The sequence below is a fragment of the Balaenoptera physalus genome (assembly GCF_965194825.1).
Source record: "Balaenoptera physalus genome assembly, chromosome: 1".
Taxonomy (NCBI): Eukaryota; Metazoa; Chordata; class Mammalia; order Artiodactyla; family Balaenopteridae; genus Balaenoptera; species Balaenoptera physalus.
This window is the reverse complement of record NC_138882.1, coordinates 59,679,060-59,698,914: the sequence shown is the minus strand read 5'-3', so window position 1 is coordinate 59,698,914 and position 19,855 is coordinate 59,679,060. Positions and strand designations below refer to the sequence as shown.

At 38.5% G+C, this 19,855-nt stretch overlaps 1 protein-coding gene across 1 annotated transcript in view; it reads right to left on the bottom strand.

The window, feature by feature from the left end:
- Positions 1–3,870: 3,870 nt before the first annotated feature.
- The window catches only part of TNFSF4 (TNF superfamily member 4), a 223,977-nt gene continuing 207,992 nt past the window's right edge, over positions 3,871–19,855 (bottom strand). Inside the window, exon 4 of the mRNA XM_082439479.1 lies at positions 3,871–19,231. The gene's annotated coding sequence lies outside the window, so the exon portion shown is untranslated. The remainder of the gene's footprint in view (positions 19,232–19,855) is intronic.

The window sequence follows — 19,855 nt, the reverse complement described above, 5'->3', positions numbered from 1 at the left end:
AAATGGTACTGATGAACCTAGTGGTAGGGCAGGAATAAAGATGCAGACGTTGAGAACGGACTTGAGGACACGGGGGTGGGGAAGGGAAGCTGGGACGTAGTGAGAGAGTAGCACTGACATATATACACTACCAAATGTAAAATAGGTAGCTAGTGGGAAGTAGCTGCATAGCACAGGGAATCAGCTCGGTGCTTTGTGACGACCTAGAGGGGTGGGATAGGGAGGGTGGGAGGGAGGCTCAAGAGGGAGGAGATATGGGGATATATGTATATGTATAGCTGATTCACTTTGTTATACAGCAGAAACTAACACAACATTGTAAAGCAATTATACTCCATAAAGATGTATTTAAAAAAATGGAAATGTAGGGTCTTAAATATTTCAAATATGCTAATGTAACTGAGAATCTCTGAAAAGAAATGTGACTAACAGATGGAACAGGCAAGAATATGACTCCAGGGCAGTGCTGTGCCTAAATAGGAGGGCATTTCAGAATTGGGTTTCCTACACTGTGGGGAAGTATGGAAAGAAGAATGTGTTAATTGAGAGTGGAAGGGCTGAGGGGAGACGCTGCTTGTTGACCCAGCAGGAGAGTCAGGGAAGGAAAGAAAACAAGATTCCTCATGATAGAGCCAAACTAGCTGTGTTGTGTGACTGTGATTGTGACCTATCTTTGATTATAACTTGGAATCATTTTGTGCAATATTTTGCACAGACTGTGTTTCTTGGAATATGATGAAGGAAAAGCCTATCGTGGAAAAAGAATGGAGACTGGTCAAGACACACCCTCCCCCGCTTTTTATTAACTCTTCAGGTGGTAGCTGTGGAACACTGACCAAAAGCTGAGACCAGAAAAGAGGCCACTGGAAAGAAATTTTAGTCCCTCTACAAGCAGGAGAGTATGTGGGTGTACCGCAGTCTGGGAGAAGAAACAAAAATTCTGTGGAACTAGAAGACAGGCCAAGGAAGGGCAACCCTATTTGCTCCCATCTTTCCTTTCCAGGGCATAAATTTTTCTCTGAAGGGTGTGAGAAAGAGGCAAGAGCTGAAGTTTTTCTATTAACAATTCAGACCCAGAATTTCACTTCTAGTTTGATGTTTTTTTGGTGAAGGAGCATCCTCTGCACCATTCGGTTGACCACAACACATATTTATTGTCACCCTTTTATGTGCTAGGTACTGGAGATACAACAAAATAGTAGGGGTCCCATCTTTTTGAAGTCTACTGTCTATCGGGGACTCTCTGCTTAAAGAAAGTCGGTGATTAAAACTTCTTGGTTTTGTTTTTCTTGGAGTGCTCCACAATGTAATAGGTCCCTAGTAATAGGGAAATTTTTTTCAAAAAAACCCTGATCTAGCTGCTGGGGTCACTGCATTCTAACCGCTGTGGAATTAGTTAACTACTCAGATAATTTGTCAGTTGAGAATGCTTTTCTTTGGGCAGGGGAAGTGCTACAGGTCAGTGCAATGTTGTTAGCTGATAGTTCCAAGACCTGGGGTTCAGGAGCAAGTTCAAAACCATTCAAATGGAGTTATGGCTTGAATTTGTGAAAATGGTTTTTTCTCCACCCTGTGACCTTCTAATTACTTTTTATCATCATTATTATTGGGGGTTTTTTTTGTCGTGACAGTAAAGGTGTTGCTTCACCCTACAGGTGTACCTTTATCTTATTAAGTGACAAACTGTTTGAGAGAAACTTAAACTCACATAGAGGCTAAAAAAGGAATTTGAAGGGTTACCACAAAAGAGGCTTTTGGGGTTGAAAGTGAGTCTGTTGAAAGTTTGCTTTCCCTGCTGCTTCCTCAGTGCTTCCTTTCTTGGAGTGTCAGGAGCTCTAATCTCAAGCAAAGGAGCAACTATCACTTCATTTTTAAGATAGCTGTGTTCTCTATAGAACTCTAGGGGTCCCCTCCTTTGTCCATGGTGAGCCCACCAATATTTTCCCAGACTCATCTCAAAGCACAACCTGTGAAGCTTTCCCAAACACCTCCCAAAAGAACCAGTTATTCTAATGTACCAGTTGTTCACACCATTACTATACCATTTGTCATGCTGAACTGGAATTGTTTATGCACATTATCTCTCTTATTAAAGTGTGAGCACCTCCAGAGAAAGAGACTTGTCTGATTTCCTTTCGAGAAACTTCCCTCTTCTCTCTCATAGAACATAACAGAAGTTTGGTAAATTTTGTAGAATAAATAAAGGAACAAATGATAATGTTTTACTTAGATATAGTACTTTACAGTTTTACTTACAATAATAATATTTGGATGGCACTTTAAGAGCTCACAGAATGAGCTACATATTCTATTAGATTTAGATACATATTCTATTTGATTCTCAAAATATTATAAGGTAAAGCAGATATTATTAGCACCTAACTTTTACAGCTGCCAACATTCAGAGTAAGAGACTTCTCCACTTCACCCAAAACTAGTAAGAGAAGGAATGGGGACATAAACCCAGATTCTGATTTCAAATTTCAAATATAGGACTGATTTCAAATATAGGACTCATGCCATCACATTTGGCACTCTGAGATAAGAGGGAATATTTGAATAAGGGAAATTTACTCTGAGATTCATTCCAGAATAGAAATGACTGATTTCAATCTGGACCCACAGAAGGTGGTCTTAACACCTCCTGGGAAGATGAGGCGCAGCTCCTTTTTGTTTTGTTAAAGCATTTTAGAATTTTGAAGTTAAAGATTTTTGAGCAGCTATATCTGAGGCAACAAAGGAAAGGCCTGTGAAGAAGAAAAAGGAGATAGAGAAATAATTTCCAGAATACCCTTAGAAGGCTTTGGATGAAGGAGGTATTTGATAGTGATTAAAGGCAATGAGACAATTAGGCAAGGAAAAAGAAATAAAAGGCATCCAAATTGGAAAGGAAGAAGTTAAATTATCTCTGTTCAAAGATGAGACTATCTTACATATAGAAAATTCTAAAGATACACACACACACACACACAACTGTTAGAGCTAATAAATAAATTCAGGAAAGCTCCAGGATACAAATTCGACACACAAAAATCAGTTATAATTTTATACACTAACAATGAATAACCCAAAAAGGAAATTAACAGTTCCATTTACAATAGCATCAAAATTTTTTAAAAAATCTACAAATGAATTTAACTAAGGAGGCAAAAGATTTGTACATTAAATACTATAAAACATTACTGAAAGAAGTTAAAGAATACACAAATAAATGGAAAGACATCCCATGTTTATGAATTAGAAGACTTAATTTTGTTAAGATGACAATACTACCCAAAATGACCTACAGATTCAATGCAATCCCTATCAAAATCCCAACGGTGTTTTTTCAGGAAGAGAAAAACCCATCTTAAAATTCATATGGAAACTCAAGGGACTCAGAATAACCAAAACAATTTTGAAAATAAAGAACAAAGTTGAAGAACACATATTCCCTGATTTCAAAACTTACTGCAAAAGAATAATCATCAAAATTGTATGGTACTAGCATAAGGACTGAAATGTAGACAGATGGAACAAAATAGAGAGTCCAAAAATAAACCTTTGCACAGTCTTTTGATTTTTAACAAGGTTGCCAAGACCATTCAATGGGAAAAGGACAGCATTTTCAATGAATGGTGCTAGGAAAGTTAGATATCCACACACAAAACAAGGAAGTTGGATTCTTACCTTATAACATGTACAAAAATTAACTCAAATGAATCAAACACCTAAACATAAGAAATAAAACGCTTAAAAAAAACATAGGGGAAAATCTTCTTGACACTGAATTTAGCAAGGATTTCTTGGATATGACACCAAAAGCCCAGACAAGAAAAAAAAAGATAAACTGGTCTTCATCAAAATTATAAACTGTTCTGTTTCAAAGGATGCTGTCAACAAAGTGAAAAGGTAACCCATGGCATAGGAGAAAATATTTGCAGAGTATATATCTGATAAAGGATCAATATTCAGAATATATAAAGAATTCCTATGGTCTAACAGCAAAAAATAAACAACCTAATCCAAAAATGGGCAAAGGACTTAAATGGACATTTCTCCAAAGAGGATATACAAATGGCCAATAAGCACATGAAAAGACATTCAACATCACTAGCCATTAGGGAAATGTAAATCAAAACAGTGAGGTACCACTACACACCCATTAGGATACCTATTATCCAACAAAGGGGGAGGAGAATAAAAAGTATTGGCAAGTGTTTGGATGCATCCCACAGCCCTACAAGCCCTGTACTTGCCCATCCTTGTGACCGAAGAAAGAGCTCAGAGTTAGCAACAGAGACATTAATGGTTTAATGGATAGATAGAGCTTACATGTCTGAAGCAAGGTCCTGGAGCAACACCCCACTGTGTGTGGCAGGTGGCAGGGACAGGACATGGCAGCAGTCTTTGCTCTCAGGGGCAGGGGGAGGTTACCGGTTATAGGGTGAATTGACATCAGATTGGTTCATTGGTTACCAGGGAAACCAGCAGAGGGGCATGCCCCTCACAACCTCTTTGATAAGCTATCCTGGTAGCTAAAGTTAAACCAATCATTAGCTGGGGTCTGGGGCAAGTATGTAGGAAGGTTAGTCAGGTGAGTAGCATGTAAATGAGGTAGGCACTGGTTGAGCAGGGGATGTACAGAGAGCAAGAGAATAGCCATCTTGGATGGCCTGATCATACAGCAAGGATGTGGAGGAGTTGGAACCCTTGTGCCTTGAGAATGTAAAATGGTGCAGCTGCTGTGGAAAACAGTTTGGCAGTTCCTCAAAAAGTTAACCATAGAATTACCAGATTATCCAACAATTCTACTTCTAGATATTACCCCAAAGAATTGAAAGCAGGTATTCAAACAGATACATGTACACCAATTTTCATGGCAGCATTACTCACAATGGCCAGAAAATGGAAACAACTCAAATGTCCATCAGCAGATGCATGGATAGGTATATACACACAATGGAATATTATTCAGCCTTAAAAAGGGATGAAATTCCAATATGTGCTAAAATATGGATGAACCTTGAAAATATTATGCTAATTGAAATAAAGACACAAAAGGCTACACACTTATTGTTTGATTCCACTTATGTGAAACTGAACTTTATTAGAGAAAAGAATGTAAGTGTAAAGAAGATTTTTTAATAGGAATTAGTAGTAAAGTTATGACTTTTAATATTGCCTTTGAGGACAATTTTTTTGTCTCCAAAATTTGCTCTAGCCTTAGTTTTATCCAGTTGAACTTACTGTTGTACTTGAATTTCTAGTAGTTTACTGTCACTTGAATACATTTCTTAAGAGGGGATTTGTAATTCCTTTATAATTTCCGAGTAGTTAAAAGAGGAAATTTGCAATTCCTTACACTCAGATTTCTCAGATGATATCTTAATTTCATACACATGTCCCTCCTCCTCTATAGTACCCTAATTAATTCCATTTGGTTTTCTCAACTTGTTCATAATTGAAAAGATCTGGAAACTGGGTCACCTAAAATATGTTTACAAATATTTTAATTGCTCATCTCTTTTGTTTTCTTTCCCATCCTCACTTTTAATCAGGCCATCCTGTCATACTCCTTAAGGATAAAGGTTTAATTCCCATTACCTTTTGATAACACCAAGGACTAAAACCACAGTTTGTGTACAATTCAGGATGTTTGCATATGCTGCTTTTCCCCCTTGACTGTCTTATAGCATTTCTATTAGAAGGTTGGTATATATAAATGTAGACCTCTATTTAACAAAATGTATTCCACAGAATGTTAATGGATATTTCTTGAAAAAATTATTCTGTGATCAAATGAGTTGAGAAATACTTAATTAAAAATACTAAATTAAAATCGATTTTTTTCTGTACAACATTAAAATGCAAACCCCATCAGATGAAGAATTGTGTCTTTGTTCTCTGTTGTGTCCCCAGTGCCTAGAACAGTGCCTGACACTTAGGAGGCATTGAATGAATATTTGTTGAGTGAGTGTGAATAACTTTTCAGAGCCTTTAATTGCCTCATGCCCATTCAATTTCCAAGAAAAGAATGTTGTACATAGATGCCCAAACATTTTTGGCTGTTGATCTCTTTTTTTCCCCAAAACACTTAGCAAAACTGGTGTTCCACTGCACACATTTAGAAAAATACTATTGAAAGGCCTTCTAAATCAATTATTTGTGCCTCTTTGTTATAATTCTTATAAAATATTTTTATGGAGAAGAAACTAAAAATTTCTTAACCATTAATAATATTTGTCTTTCTGGCCAAATAAAATGACAAGTGTAAAAGTACTTTGACATATGAAATGTCACCTGTAGGCCATAAGATTTAGTTTAAGTTTAAAATTAGTGCTTGGAAATATAAAAATCTGGATAAATCTAGGCTTCTAAATAGATATCAGCAAGGGAACTCACCTAGTCTATTAGTGACTTTCCCGAAACACCTGGTTAACAGAGCCATGCTCTCTGAGATGATGAGCTTGAGATTTCATGCCTCCCCCCCAAAAACCTGTCACATTTTTTGTGGCACCCCATCTCTCTCTTTTTTAAAAAAATAACTTTATTGATATATAAGTCACACACCATAAAATTCACTCATTTAAAGTATGCAGTGCTGCGGTTTTTATTATAGTCACAGAATTTTGCAACCACCTCCAAAATCTCGTTTTACAACATTTTCATCTTACCACACCAGAGTAGCCACTCCAGAACACCTGCCTTGTACATCCTATTTTCTGAAACTCTGAACTAGGCCAAACCACCAATGTGCCAAGAAATCAGCAAGAACAAGAATATCCTTGAAAGGACTGATAAAAGAGAACTTTTACCTCATGCCCACTTCACCTGACCAATTAATAAAGTACAAATCTAGCTTTACCTCATCTTTTACCAATGAAGACTTCACTTGATCAATTACCTCATCTTGCACCAATTAACCCTTTTTAAAAACAATTTATCTTCCTCTCTTTTCCCCTTAAAAACCCTGAGCCCCTCTCCTGTAATCAGGATATTATTTGGATTTCTACCTAAATCTGTGTACCCCAAACTGCAGTTCTTTGATCCCAAATCAACACTTTAACCTCTTGAACTGGATTCTTGTTTTTTATAGGTTGACATCACATAAATGGTATCATACAATATCTGGTCTTTTGTGATTACCTCTTTCACTTAGTGCTTATTCAAGGTTCATCTACTTTATAACATGTATCAATACTTCATTTCTTTTTCTGGCTGAATATATTACACTGTATGGATATACCACCTTTGTTTATCCATTCATCAGTTGATGAACATTTGAGTTGTTTCCACTTTTTGGCTATTATGAGCATTCACAAATGCATTTGTGTGAGGACATATGTCTTCATTTCTCTTGGGTATATACCTAAGAATAAAATAGCTGGCTTGTATTGTAACTCTGATTAATAATGTGAGGAACTACCAAACTGTTTTCCAAAGTGGGTGCAACATTTCACATTCCTGTAAGCAATATATGAGGGTTCTAATTTCTCCATATCCTTGTTAATACTTGTTATTGTTTGTTTTTCTTTTTTATTTCACCATCCTAGTGGGTGTGAAGTGATTACAGCTTTGATTGACATTTACCTAATGACTAATAATGTCAAGCATCTTTTCATATTCTTGTTGGCTATTAGTATAGTTTTATTGAAGAAATGTCTATCCAAATTCTGTGCTCTTTTTTAATTGGCTTGTCTTTTTATTATTGAGTTGTAAGGTTCATTAAAAATATATTCTGGTTACAAATCCTTTAGCAGAGATATAATTTACAAATATTTTCTTTCAGTCTGTGGGTTGTCTTCATTCTCTTGATAGTGTCCTTTGAAGTAAATGTTTTAATTCTAATGAAATCCCATTTATCCTCTTTGTTCTTTTGTCACTTGTACTTTTGGTGTCATATCTAAGAAATTGTTGTCTAACCCAAGGTCACAGAATTACTACTAAGTTTTCTTCTGTAAGCTTTATAGTTTCAGCTCATATTTAAGTCTATGATCCATTCTGAGTTCATTTTTGTATACAATGTGAGGTAGGGGTCAAACTTAATACTTTTCCATGTGAATACTCAGATGTCCCAGTACCATTTATTGAAAAGATTATATTTTCCCATTGAATTATTTTGGCACCCTTATTAAAAATCAACTGACCATAAATATAAGAGTTAATATCTGGACTCTCACTTATATTCTATTGACCTATATTTCTATTCTTATTCCAGTACTACACTATCTTGATTACTGTAACTTTGTAGTAAGTTGTGAAATAGGGAAGTATGAGTTTTCCAATTTTTTCCTTTTCTTCCAAGGTTCTTTTGGCAATATATCCCTTTTATTTCCATAAAATGTTAGTATCAGCTTGCCAATTTCTGCGAAGGGGAATCTGGAATTTTTACAGGGATTGTAATGAATCTGTGGATCAATACAGAGTACTGCCATTATAACACTATTAACTCTGCCAATGCATGAACATAGGATGTCCTTCCATTTACTTAAATCGTTTTTTTGACAGTGTTTTGTAGTGTTCTGTGTACAAGTCTTGTACTTCCTTTGTTAAATTTATTCCTGGTCTTTTAAATTTATTTTATTTATTTATTTTTGCCTGCAACGGGTCTTCGTTGCTGCATGTGGGCTTTCTCTAGTTGTGGCGAGTGGGGGCTACTCATCTTTGCGGTGAGCAGGCTTCTCATTGCAGTGGCTTCTCTTGTTGCGGAGCACGTGCTCTAGGTGCACGGGCTTCAGCAGTTGCGGCACACAGGCTCAGTAGTTGTGGCTCACAGGCTCTAGAGCTCAGGCTCAGTAGTGGTGGCACACAGGCTTAGTTGCTCTGTGGCATGTGGGATCTTCCCAGACCATGGCTCAAACCTGTGCCCCCTGCATTGGCAGGCAGATTCTTAACCACTGCACCACCAGGGAAGTCCCTGTAGTTGCCTTTAACTCATATAAAAGAATAAAACAGTTAGAAACAAAAATACGTTTATATTGTCTTTTATATTTAGCTATGTATTTACCTTTTCCAGTGCTCTTTATTTCTTTGTATGGGTTTGAGTCACCATCTAGTGTCCTTTTATTTCAGCCTGAAGGGCTTCCTTTAGTATTTCTTATTAAATAACTCTGCTAGTGACAAACTGTCTCAGAGTTTGTTTACCTGGGAATATCTTAATTTCTCCTTCATTTTTGGATAGTTTTGCTGGATGTAGAATTCTTGGTTGACAGTCCATTTCTTTCAGTATTTTGAATATGTCATCTCATCTCATCTTCTGACCTCCATGGTTTCTAATGAGGATCCCTCGTATGTGATGAGTCACCTCTCTTGCTGCTTTCAATATTGTCTTCTTGTCTTTGGCTTTCTAAAGTTTCATTATGATGAGTCTTTGTGTAGATCATTTAGAGTTTATCTTACAGTTCACTGAGCTTCTAGGCTGTGTAGAATAATGCTTTTCATCAAGTTTTGGAAGTTTGGGGCCATTATTTCTTCAAATATTCTTTCTGCCCCTTTATGTCTTCTCTCCTCCTGAGACATTCATTTTTGTGTATGTTCACATGCTTGATTGTATTCACAGGTCTCTGAGGTGCTGTTCATTTTTCTTCATTCTTTTTTTTTTCTTTTCCTAGGACTGGATAATTTCAATTCACCTATCTTCAAGTTGACATTCTTTCTTCTGCAAGCTCAAATTTGCTTTTAACACCTCTATTAAACTTTTCTTATTTTTGTGATTGTACTTCTCAACTCCAGAAGGTCTAATGAGTTTTTTAAAAATTATTTTTCTTTTTATTTATATTGTCTAATTGGTAACATATCATTGTCATGCTTCCCTTTAATTCTTTTGTTATTTTAACATATTTATAATAGTTGGTTTAAATTCTTTGGCTACTAAGTTCACCATCAGTTCCCCCTCAGGGACATTTTCTTTGGCTCCCTTTGTTTTTTTCCATGTATGTGTCATATTTTTATTTTCCTTTGCATGTCTCATAATTCTTTTGAAACTGGATACTTTAGATAGTATATTGAATAATATAACAACTATGGTATCAGATCACCCTCCTCTCCAAAGTTTCTTATTGTTGTTGGTATTCTGAAATATGTGGCCAATGAGTTCTCTCTTAGGCTTTTTTTTAAAGTTCTTGTCTTTATTTTTAATCTGAGTTCCTAGGGGTCATCCTTGAGTCAGTATTACTTGTGGCCAGCCAATGATTGATCTATTGGAAGATTTCCTTAAATGCTTTGTCTACATGTCTTTCACCCTTTGCCAAAGGGATGTGTGTGAAGGCATGTTTTCAAATTTCAGGCAATTTATGAAGCAGTCTTAGCTTTCACTTCCTGCTTGTGCAATGTCAATGTCAGCCAAATGTGGACTGGAATGGCTGAAGCCTTCTCCTTTCCCAGGTCAAGTCCTGCACACACACACTGCCTTCTAGATCCTCAGAAATATGTCAGGGCTTTCTGAAGTTCCTTAGTTCTAGTTACCTAGCTCCAGGACTTCCTTTAAATTTTTTGGTCATACTCTTTTTTGCCTCAACTGAAATCACAGCCTTGGACCAACAGCTATGATGTTGCCAGCAGATTACTATTATTTCAGGTAACATCCTGGGGATAGAGCTTTTAGTTGTTGTTGAGCTAGCTCTGAGTCAAAACAAATAGCCCCAACACCCTGGGAATGAAAATTTTCCAGGTAGCTGCAAATACAGACAAAATATCAATGGTACTATATAGATGGGTATTTTAATCAAGTTCCAGAAGTGGTCATCCCTCTCCATTGGCAGCAAGACTGCTGGCTTGTCATGACTACCCCACTACCTGGCTGGAGAGGAAAGGGGGATGGGAAAAGCCCATGTTAAAATGCCATAGATACTGCTACCTTACAGAAGTTTAGTTTCTCTTGCATAGACAATTTTCAATTTGTTCCGTGGTTTTGGTTAATTTCTAAAGTCGTGAAATGATTTTAGTTGTTTTGCTTGCATTTTCTGTTTTTGTGAGAAAAGAGTTTCACCATCTTGCTCTGCCATTCCACAACACTTCTTTAAGTGTTACTTTTTTATCCTGGCTGTGCCTGTGTAATCAGAATAATATGTGTGGGTGTTAAACCAATGTCCACTTGTACTCCATCAAGAGCCAGACCTGGCCAACTCAGAGTTTAGAGTTTCTTTTCAAATTATAGTTTCTCCCACAATATGGAAATACTTCTCTTCTATTAAGAAGGAAACAGGAGAATATTTTATAAGAGAAGTCTATGCCAGGAAGGAGAAGTAGATCAATTGCCCCTTCTATCCTGGTGGATTATGGGAAAGAAAAGAGAGTTGACTAAGTGCTATGGAGAGGTCTTTCATTTCTTCATTTCCCCCACTCAGGATGAACCCCAAGGAAAGGGACCCAGTGGAAAGATCCAGATGCACATGCCTGAAGATCCTGAAGGAGAGTGCCCAGAAAGTTTGTCTTAAAGTATCTCTCCTTCTTTCCCAAGGCATGTACATGGTACTCAAACATGTCACCAGATGTTGAGGTGCTGGTTGGAGCAGCATACTGGCGAAGACCCAGGGTCTGAATGAAGTGGTTGCCACATTTAAAATACCATATAAATGCCTTAGACTGTGAGTTCTAGTCACAGATGCTTGCATATCCTCCAAAAGGTCAAATAAAACCAGCTGTACCTGAAAGGCTGAGTGGCTGCCTCATGGCAGGGCCCAGAAGAGACCAATAAGATTCTAGAAAATGCTACATGCATTCCAATCATTTGTCTTCTGTGTTGCCATGAGGTTGCCCTTGGGAAAAAAGCAAGGGATGGAGGCAGGAGTAGAGATGGGGAGAGGAAATCTGAAAAGCATTTATCCAAAAGAGACTGAGTCATTGAAAATACACTGTTCAGGGCTTCCCTGGTGGCGCAGTGGTTGAGAGTCTGCCTGCCAATGCAGGGGACATGGGTTCGAGCCCTGGTCTGGGAGGATCCCACATGCCGCGGAGCAACTGGGCCCGTGAGCCACAATTGCTGAGCCTGCGCGTCTGGAGCCTGTGCTCCGCAACAAGAGAGGCCGCGATAGTGAGAGGCCCACGCACCGCGATGAAGAGTGGCCCCCGCTTGCCACAACTGGAGAAAGCCCTCGCACAGAAACGAAGACCCAACACAGCCATAAATAAATAAATAAATAAATTTTTTTAAAAAAGAAAATACACTGTTCAAACTAGTATAGCCTGTGATGCAAGAAATAGGAAGTTGAAAGTCTCTGCCTTCCCCTCGCAAGGGGATGTGAGGAGATTGTAAAGAAGATCAGCCATGTATTAGAAAATAAAGAAGCTAATTTTCTTTGTACGTCCAAGTATAGTACAAGTTCACATGTGATCCAATTGCATCTTTTTACTTTTTCCCAGTCAGACAGAAGTATGCTCTCCTTTCCTTTCTCTTTTCCTCTCTGGTACACCCCATAGAAGTGCTAGGGCTACGGTCAACCTGACAGAAGCAACTTTCTGTGCTTGTTCTCACTGCTAGGCATCTCCATGTAAGGTCACAGAGGACTCCAATGCTTCAAGTTCCCCTGCCTTGAATGCCCCCTACCTCTTCCCCTTCTCCATATGACTGACTGCCTGTCCTTAATAAATCAGCTTGCACATCTGTCTCCTACTCCCCCTCCTGAGTCAAACACCAGTTCTCTGGGCTCCCACAGCACCCCACCCACCTCCATCTTCCTCCCTCCAACAATATTTCATGTGTTCACTTACTTCTCTTCTTTCCCTACTGGACTGTGAGATTGTGGATGCCTGTTCTGTGTTTTATTTGCCTTGTCTCAGTACCTAATCTAGTAACTGGAAAACAGAAGATATTAACTCTGGCACTGGGTGTTTATTACTTTTGATTCTGTGTCTCAAATTTTACTACTTTGTACTTTTTGTTCACTTAAATTATTGAGCACCTACCACAGGTCCAGTACTAAATAAAACCCAGCCCTTAAAGTTGAGGAGCTTATAATTCTGTGGGGCAGATAAATACACTGAAATACAATGTGTTGAGTATTTTAAGGAAAAAAAGTGTTGTTAAGCAGAATAGACAAAGCCCTAACTTTCATGAGAGATCAAGGTAGATTTCATATGGGACGATATGTTTTATTTGAATCTCAAAGAATGAGAAAATTCTGCAAGAAAAGTATAGGTGACATGGGAAGGGGTCATTGATAGTATGTGAAAAGCAAGGAAAGATAATTCACGTTCACATGTTTAACATTTATCATTCCATCCAAGAGTTGAAATGATGGATATAGGTTGACTAAAAATGTTAACCATATTTACTGGGTGGAATCTGGGAGCTATTTGAATCACAATCCCATGTCTTAGACCTGCGCTTTCAGCACGAACTTAATTTCTAAGTAAAACTACAGACTTAATAATTATATTTAGATTGGCAATGGCTTTCATTCATCCATGCCATCATAAGGTAGGAAAGGATTTTCAGTGTCATCTCTTCCAGTTTCCCTGACAATGGGGAATCCTTCCTGGAATATCCATGTCAGGAGTTCAACCAATAGTGTGGCCCATGTTCTGGCGATGTTTCCTCTCAAGTAAAATGCTAAAGAGGACAGGTACTGCTTGATCCTAAATGTCTTCTTTACTCAAAACCTTAATCTGTGTGAAGATTATATCAGAAGCATATCTGGATTTCCTAACACTTGCTCTGGTTTGAGGAAATGAACAACAGGGGAGAGAGAAATTATGATTTTCAATGTGTGAAACTCTTGAATAGTTATGTGTACTACATCAGAACAATATCTTGCTCTCTCTTTCTCTCTCTCTGTGTCTTTGTGTAGACTATACTTGGCTCTTTCTCTTTATTGGGTTGAGTAAATCTGTCTCTTACATGCTTTGATATGTCTGTCAATAAGATCTCATTATAGATACTTCATGAATATTTAACTATAAACATAAAACATAGACAATAGCAATATAGAATATAGACATCAAAAAGTATTTGAACAGATAAAGATACCTACAGTGAAGGCAAAATAATATAAACAATACAAGAAGAATACCATAAATGTAACTTTATAAAGAGATGCTATAGGTAACTAGGTGCCAAATGAATGCTAAAGAAAATAGGTGCTTTAAAGATCAGAGACAAAGGAAGTTATCAGAGGTCTGTATGAGCTCAGGGGAATATCCCAGAAGTGAGGTGGGGTGTGGGGATTGTGGGCTTGAGCTGAGAACAGGTGAATAGGTGGGGTGAGTGGTTATCTTTGGGGAGAGAAAAGGGGATGTGATTAGGAAAGGGCATGAAGAGGACTTCTGGTGAGCCAGCAATGTTCTAGTTTTTGAATGAGGTGGTAATTACACTTGTGTTCATTTGTTTTATGAGGTTTTCTGTATGTGTTAAATTCCACCACAAAGTAGTTTAGAGAAAAGATTCACGGATGGAAAAGGCTCTATTAATTAAAAATAAAGTGCTCCTGAAGCCTCCACTATGACACTGGGAGGTCAAAGATGAGTAAGATATAGTCATGGCTCTCTGGAAGCTCCCATTCTACACACAGGGAGGAGAGGCAGTGACTGGAGATGAGTCCAGAAAGGTAGCCATGAACAAGGTCATGGACACTTTGTACACAATGCTAAGGCACTTCAACTTTCTCCGATAAATAACGAGAACCCACAAACGGTTTTAGGCAGATTTATGCGATGAGATTTTCATTTTAGAAAGCTAACTCTGGTCATAACATAACATATGGAATGGGGAAATGAGATAAAACTCAGGGCCAGTATCTCTGATAAAGTCTTATATTGTTTTCACTTTCTCAGATACACGTTTTCCTTCCCTAACAGCTTTGAACTTCTGAACAGCTGTGTCACAATCTTATATTTTCCAGAATAGTGTACACAGTCCTTGCCAGTCACAATAAATACAATTTAGCTGTTTTAATCCTTTTTGTTAGAGTAGAAAGAAGAAAATAGCAATATTAGTTGAATAAATGAATGGACCAATGAATTATCTTAATGTCTTTGGCCTCCTAAAACCTATTGAATTGTGTCCAATTTTATCAGCATCATCTGGTCAGTTCCTAAATTTTTATTTTTCTCCTGATTGCATTTATCCCATCTCTATCTCCTTAAATCCCCTTCACCATACCAGGAAATTTTTTTTTTAATTTATTTTATTTATTTATTTATTTATTATTTTTGGCTGTGTGTGGGCTTTCTCTAACTGCGGCAAGTGGGGGCTACTCTTTGCTATGGTGAGCGGGCTTCTCATTGCGGTGACTTCTCTTGTTGCAGAGCACAGGCTCTAGGCATGCGGGCTTCAGTAGTTGTGGCACGTGGGCTCAGTAGTTGTGGCTCAAGGGCTCTAGAGCGCAGGCTCAGTAGTTGTGGCGCATGGGCTTAGTTGCTCCATGGCATGTGGGATCTTTCCAGACCAGGGCTCGAACCCATATCCCCTGCATTGGCAGGCAGATTCTTAACCACTGTGCCACCAGGGAAGCCCCATACCAGGAAAATTTAAAGAGGTATTTATAGTAAATAAGCCCCCAGTTGGTATATATCTCTATAAAAATATAATTTTAATATATTTTTATATTTATATTTATTAATATATTTAAATATATACTTATTTAGTATATTTAAATTTATATTTACAAATATATTTAAATATAAGTTTAAAGGGGGCCATAGCTCTAAGATTTTCTTGTAAGCATTGTGGGTGATCGTTTACAAGGTTGCATTCAAGGGTCACTGCCCAGAACTCAGATTTCAGGAAATACTGATGGGAAAGAATGAGAAAAAGAGCAAAGGATCAGCAATCATGTCATCGGTGTCAACAGTTCCTCAACTTAATAACACTTGCATCATGTCTGTAGGAGAATATGAGCTATATTCAGAATTTTGTTTCCCATGTTCTGACAAGAACCCTTCCCTTTTCTTTTTTATCAAGGGTTTTTTTTTTTTGTTTTTTTTTTTTCTTTTAAGTCAATGGTTTTGAGTGGAAAACGCCCTAGAGCAGTAAGAGGAGGAAGGAAGCTCCAGAAAACCTCCGTGATGAGAACAGAAGTCCCAGTTTTTACAGGAATCTTGTGTGGCTCTGTGCATGTGTTTTTGAAGTTGGAGTGGAAAAAAGAGAGGGTGGAGTACAGAGGACTTTATCCTCTGTTAATTCTCAACACACCCAGGACAGGGGAAAACTTCAGAAGGTTTCTTCTAAGAAAACATGGAAGGTCAGATACAAGCTGAGGTCCAATGTGAAAATCTATATAAGACTCCTTTGCCTTAAACCAGCAAGAAAGTAAAGGTCAGCCAGTGGTCAGGTTTGAAAGTCTCTATCCACCTCTGACAGTAGACTTTATGATGGAAATCACCATGCCTTTATCCAGAAAGAAGAGAAGCATAGCCTACAGGGAGAAAATCCTTCTAAGCAGATGTCTACTCTTAACAGTCTCAAGTCCAGGTGTGAAAAAATAAATCAAGACTCATGTACCACATTCTACCTATTTGAAAGTTCTAAGTCAAAGTAAGAGGCTATTAAATTAAATATTTTATATCATCTTACATGGATTATAATAGTTTGGAAAACCAAGTTCAAATTCTGAATTTTCACATTCTGCTCAGAGTTCTGTTCTTGAATGTGGTAGCATGACAGAGCTGGTCCCTGGACCCCCAGCCCACAGTCTGCTTCCCCTTTCCACCTCTGGATCTGTTCCGTAATGTGATGAGCTATGAACACATGTGAGTACCCCAGCCTGCCTGTCCAAGCTCTGTCTCTATCCCTACAAATAGCAATTCTGTGGCTAGACCTTGGGCCTATGCTTGGGTCATCCCTTGGATGAATTTTACAGACAGAAAGAGGGAGAAAGAGGGTAAGCTCATGGGCCACAGCACAAGGTACTGTGCCTGGGAAGAGAAGAGTCAGGGGAGAGTGGGTGCCCAAAGCAAACTATATTTTAACTTAATTTAGGGTAACTATACTTTCTCTGATTCAGCATCAGATTTTACACTTGACCAGCAGGATAAAACCAGAGGAAATCTAGGAGAAACAGTTGTTTTTTGTAAGGACGAGCCAAGCTCATTAAAAGGGTTGAAAGGACTTTAACACAGGAACCCAGAATACTGAATTGTAGTCCCATGTCTATCACTCACCAACAGGTCCACCCTCCAAATTTGTGGGGCCATGGGAAGGAATACAAATGGTCGTCCTCATACCATACACCTATCTATGTGAAAGTTAAAGTCAAGTATCAAACTGTTAAATAAAATACGTCCTGTCCTCTAACTCTGACAAATATGCCTTCATAATGATCTAGAAGGCCAGGTACAAATTCAGAATTCTTGGCCTCTTCAAACTTGGTACGGAAAATTGCTGCTACCCTTGCTCTTCCAGCCCTTGGCTCCTTCCTACACATTGAGGGATCTCACACCTTAACTTACACATCCAAGGTATGTCCACAGCACTCCCCACTCCCTACCCTTTCCATCCTTGATGCAAACTGCTGCCCTGATAACTTGGAGGCCTAAAGAAGGGCACAACACAAGCGTGGTTCACTCACTAGATGACTGGCCCAGGGAAAAGCCCAAGCAAGTAAGCCTGGAAGCAGGTAAATATGGTATAGTCCACAGGCTCCATGTAGGCATAACCACTTGGACCTGCCAGCTCCTTACCAGGGAAGGGGGCAGCCAAGGAAAGGCTAGCATGTGGCCCATGGGCTGCCAGTACTACTACACATGCACCTGGCCCCAGGAACAACCTGCCCCTTATGGCCCTTGTCAGGCATCTGAACTCTATCATTGACCCCAAGGAGAAGAATCTGAATGAGATGTTGCTTTGTGAGGCACTATGATTCAGGCTTCATGGCCTTCTCATACCCTGAAAATTCATCCAGCAGGGACAGGAAACTGGGAGCTGAAAAACTTGACCAATTCAGACCACCTGCTGAGGCAGCAGCTGTCAGCTATTGAGGAGACGTCCTTCGAGATCTCAGGGCTGGAGTTCTCTTAGGCTTTATCTTAGGGCAAGAAGTTATAGCTGTGGCATTTAATAGCAAGTGGTGAAGATGAAAGAAAATCTCCCAGCTTCTATTAGTAAAAAACAAATTTTGTATTGGTAAAAGAATAGATAAATAGATCAATGGAACATAATAGAGAACGCAGAAATAGACCCACATAATATAGTCAACTGATTTCTGACAAAGGAAAAGGCAGTACAATGGAGCAAAGATAGTCTTTTCAGCAAATGGTGCTGGAACAACTGGACATCACATGTCAAAAAAAAAAAAGAATCTAAACACATACATTACACCCTTCATAAATGTTAACTCAAAAGGAACCACAGATCTAAATGCAAAAGGAAAAACTATAAAACTCCTAGAAGATAACATAGGAGAAAACACAGCAGAAATGACCTCAGGTTTGGTGATAACTTTTTAGATACCACACCAAAGGCATGATCCAGGAATGAATTGATAAACTGGACTTCATTAAAATTAAAATTTTCTGCTCTGTGAAAGATACTGTCAAGAGAATTGGGGTGATTATGATGTGTCAATGCAAATTCATCAATTATAACAAATGTATCACTCTAGAGGGTGTTGTTAATGGGGGAGGCTACGCATAGGTGGGGGTAGAGAGAATATAGGAATATATAGAAATCTCCTTTCAAGCATGCCGTGAATCTAAAACTGCTCTAAAAAATAACGTCCATATTAAAAAAGTGTCTAGGCAAAAAAGAAACCAAAAAACAAAATTTTTTTTTGACCAGCCATAAAAGACTGAATTATCTTTCTATTCTTTCTATAGAGAGTATTACCAATAATACTTATCAGTAAGAGGTGATAGAGTATGCAGTCATAAATGTAGGGATAATTATGGTAGAGGAATGTAAGACAGACACTGTTTCAAACTTATTTTTAAAGAGATATTGCTATAGACTGATTTGTGTCCCCTTAAATTTCACATGTTGAAATCCTAAGCGTCAATGTGATGGTATTAGGAGGTGAGGACTTTGGGAGGTGATTAGGTCATGAGAGTGGAGCCCTCATGAATGGAATTAGTGCCCTAATAAAAGAGACCCCCCCCCCAAAGAGCTCCCTCACCCCTTCTACCATGTGAAGACACAGTGAGAAAACAGCTGTCTGTGAACCAGAAGTCCACACCAAACATGGAATCTGCCAGTGCCTCAATCTTGAACTTCCCAGCCTCCAAAAGTGTAAGAAATAAATTTCTGTTGTTTTTAAGCCACCCAGTCTATGGTTTTCTGTTAGAGGAGTCTGAATAGACTAAGGCAGAAATCCAGGAACTAAAAAAAATAATAAAAAATTTTTTAAATAAATAAAAACAAAACACAGTACCCCACCCACTCCTACCAGTTTTTGAGTGTTAACTATATTCCAAGTACTAGTGTACTTGCTTTATAGATTTCCTCATGCAATCCTCTTTATCCCCATTTCAGAGATGCGGCAGGAAGAGGTTAAAGAATGTGTCGGAAGGCACACAGGTAGTACTTGATGGTGCCAGGACTTGAACCCAGGTGGATGGTTCTTTAGAACATACTCTTAAGCACTGGGCCTCACTGTCTTCCCGGATCCTCACTGAGCATGGAAAAAAAAAAAAAAGCTGTATCCTAATCCCATCTACTAGTCCTGCAATCCTGGACTGATGTATTTAATCTCTCTGTCCTCATTTGTAAAATAGAGGAAACAGTATCTCTCCTAGGGCTGTGCTAAGAACTGGAGGAAATAAGGTAAGTGCCCAGCACAAGGATAGAAGAGCGAGGTGTTCAGTAAGTGTTGGTTCCTCCCTTCCCTCTTTCCTTCTGTTAGGCTGCAGTCGGCGCGCCTACAAAGCTTGCACGTGCCCAACTTTAAGACGGAAGAAAGCCCAGAGTCAGCAACAGAGACGGCTATGGTTTCATGGATGGGGG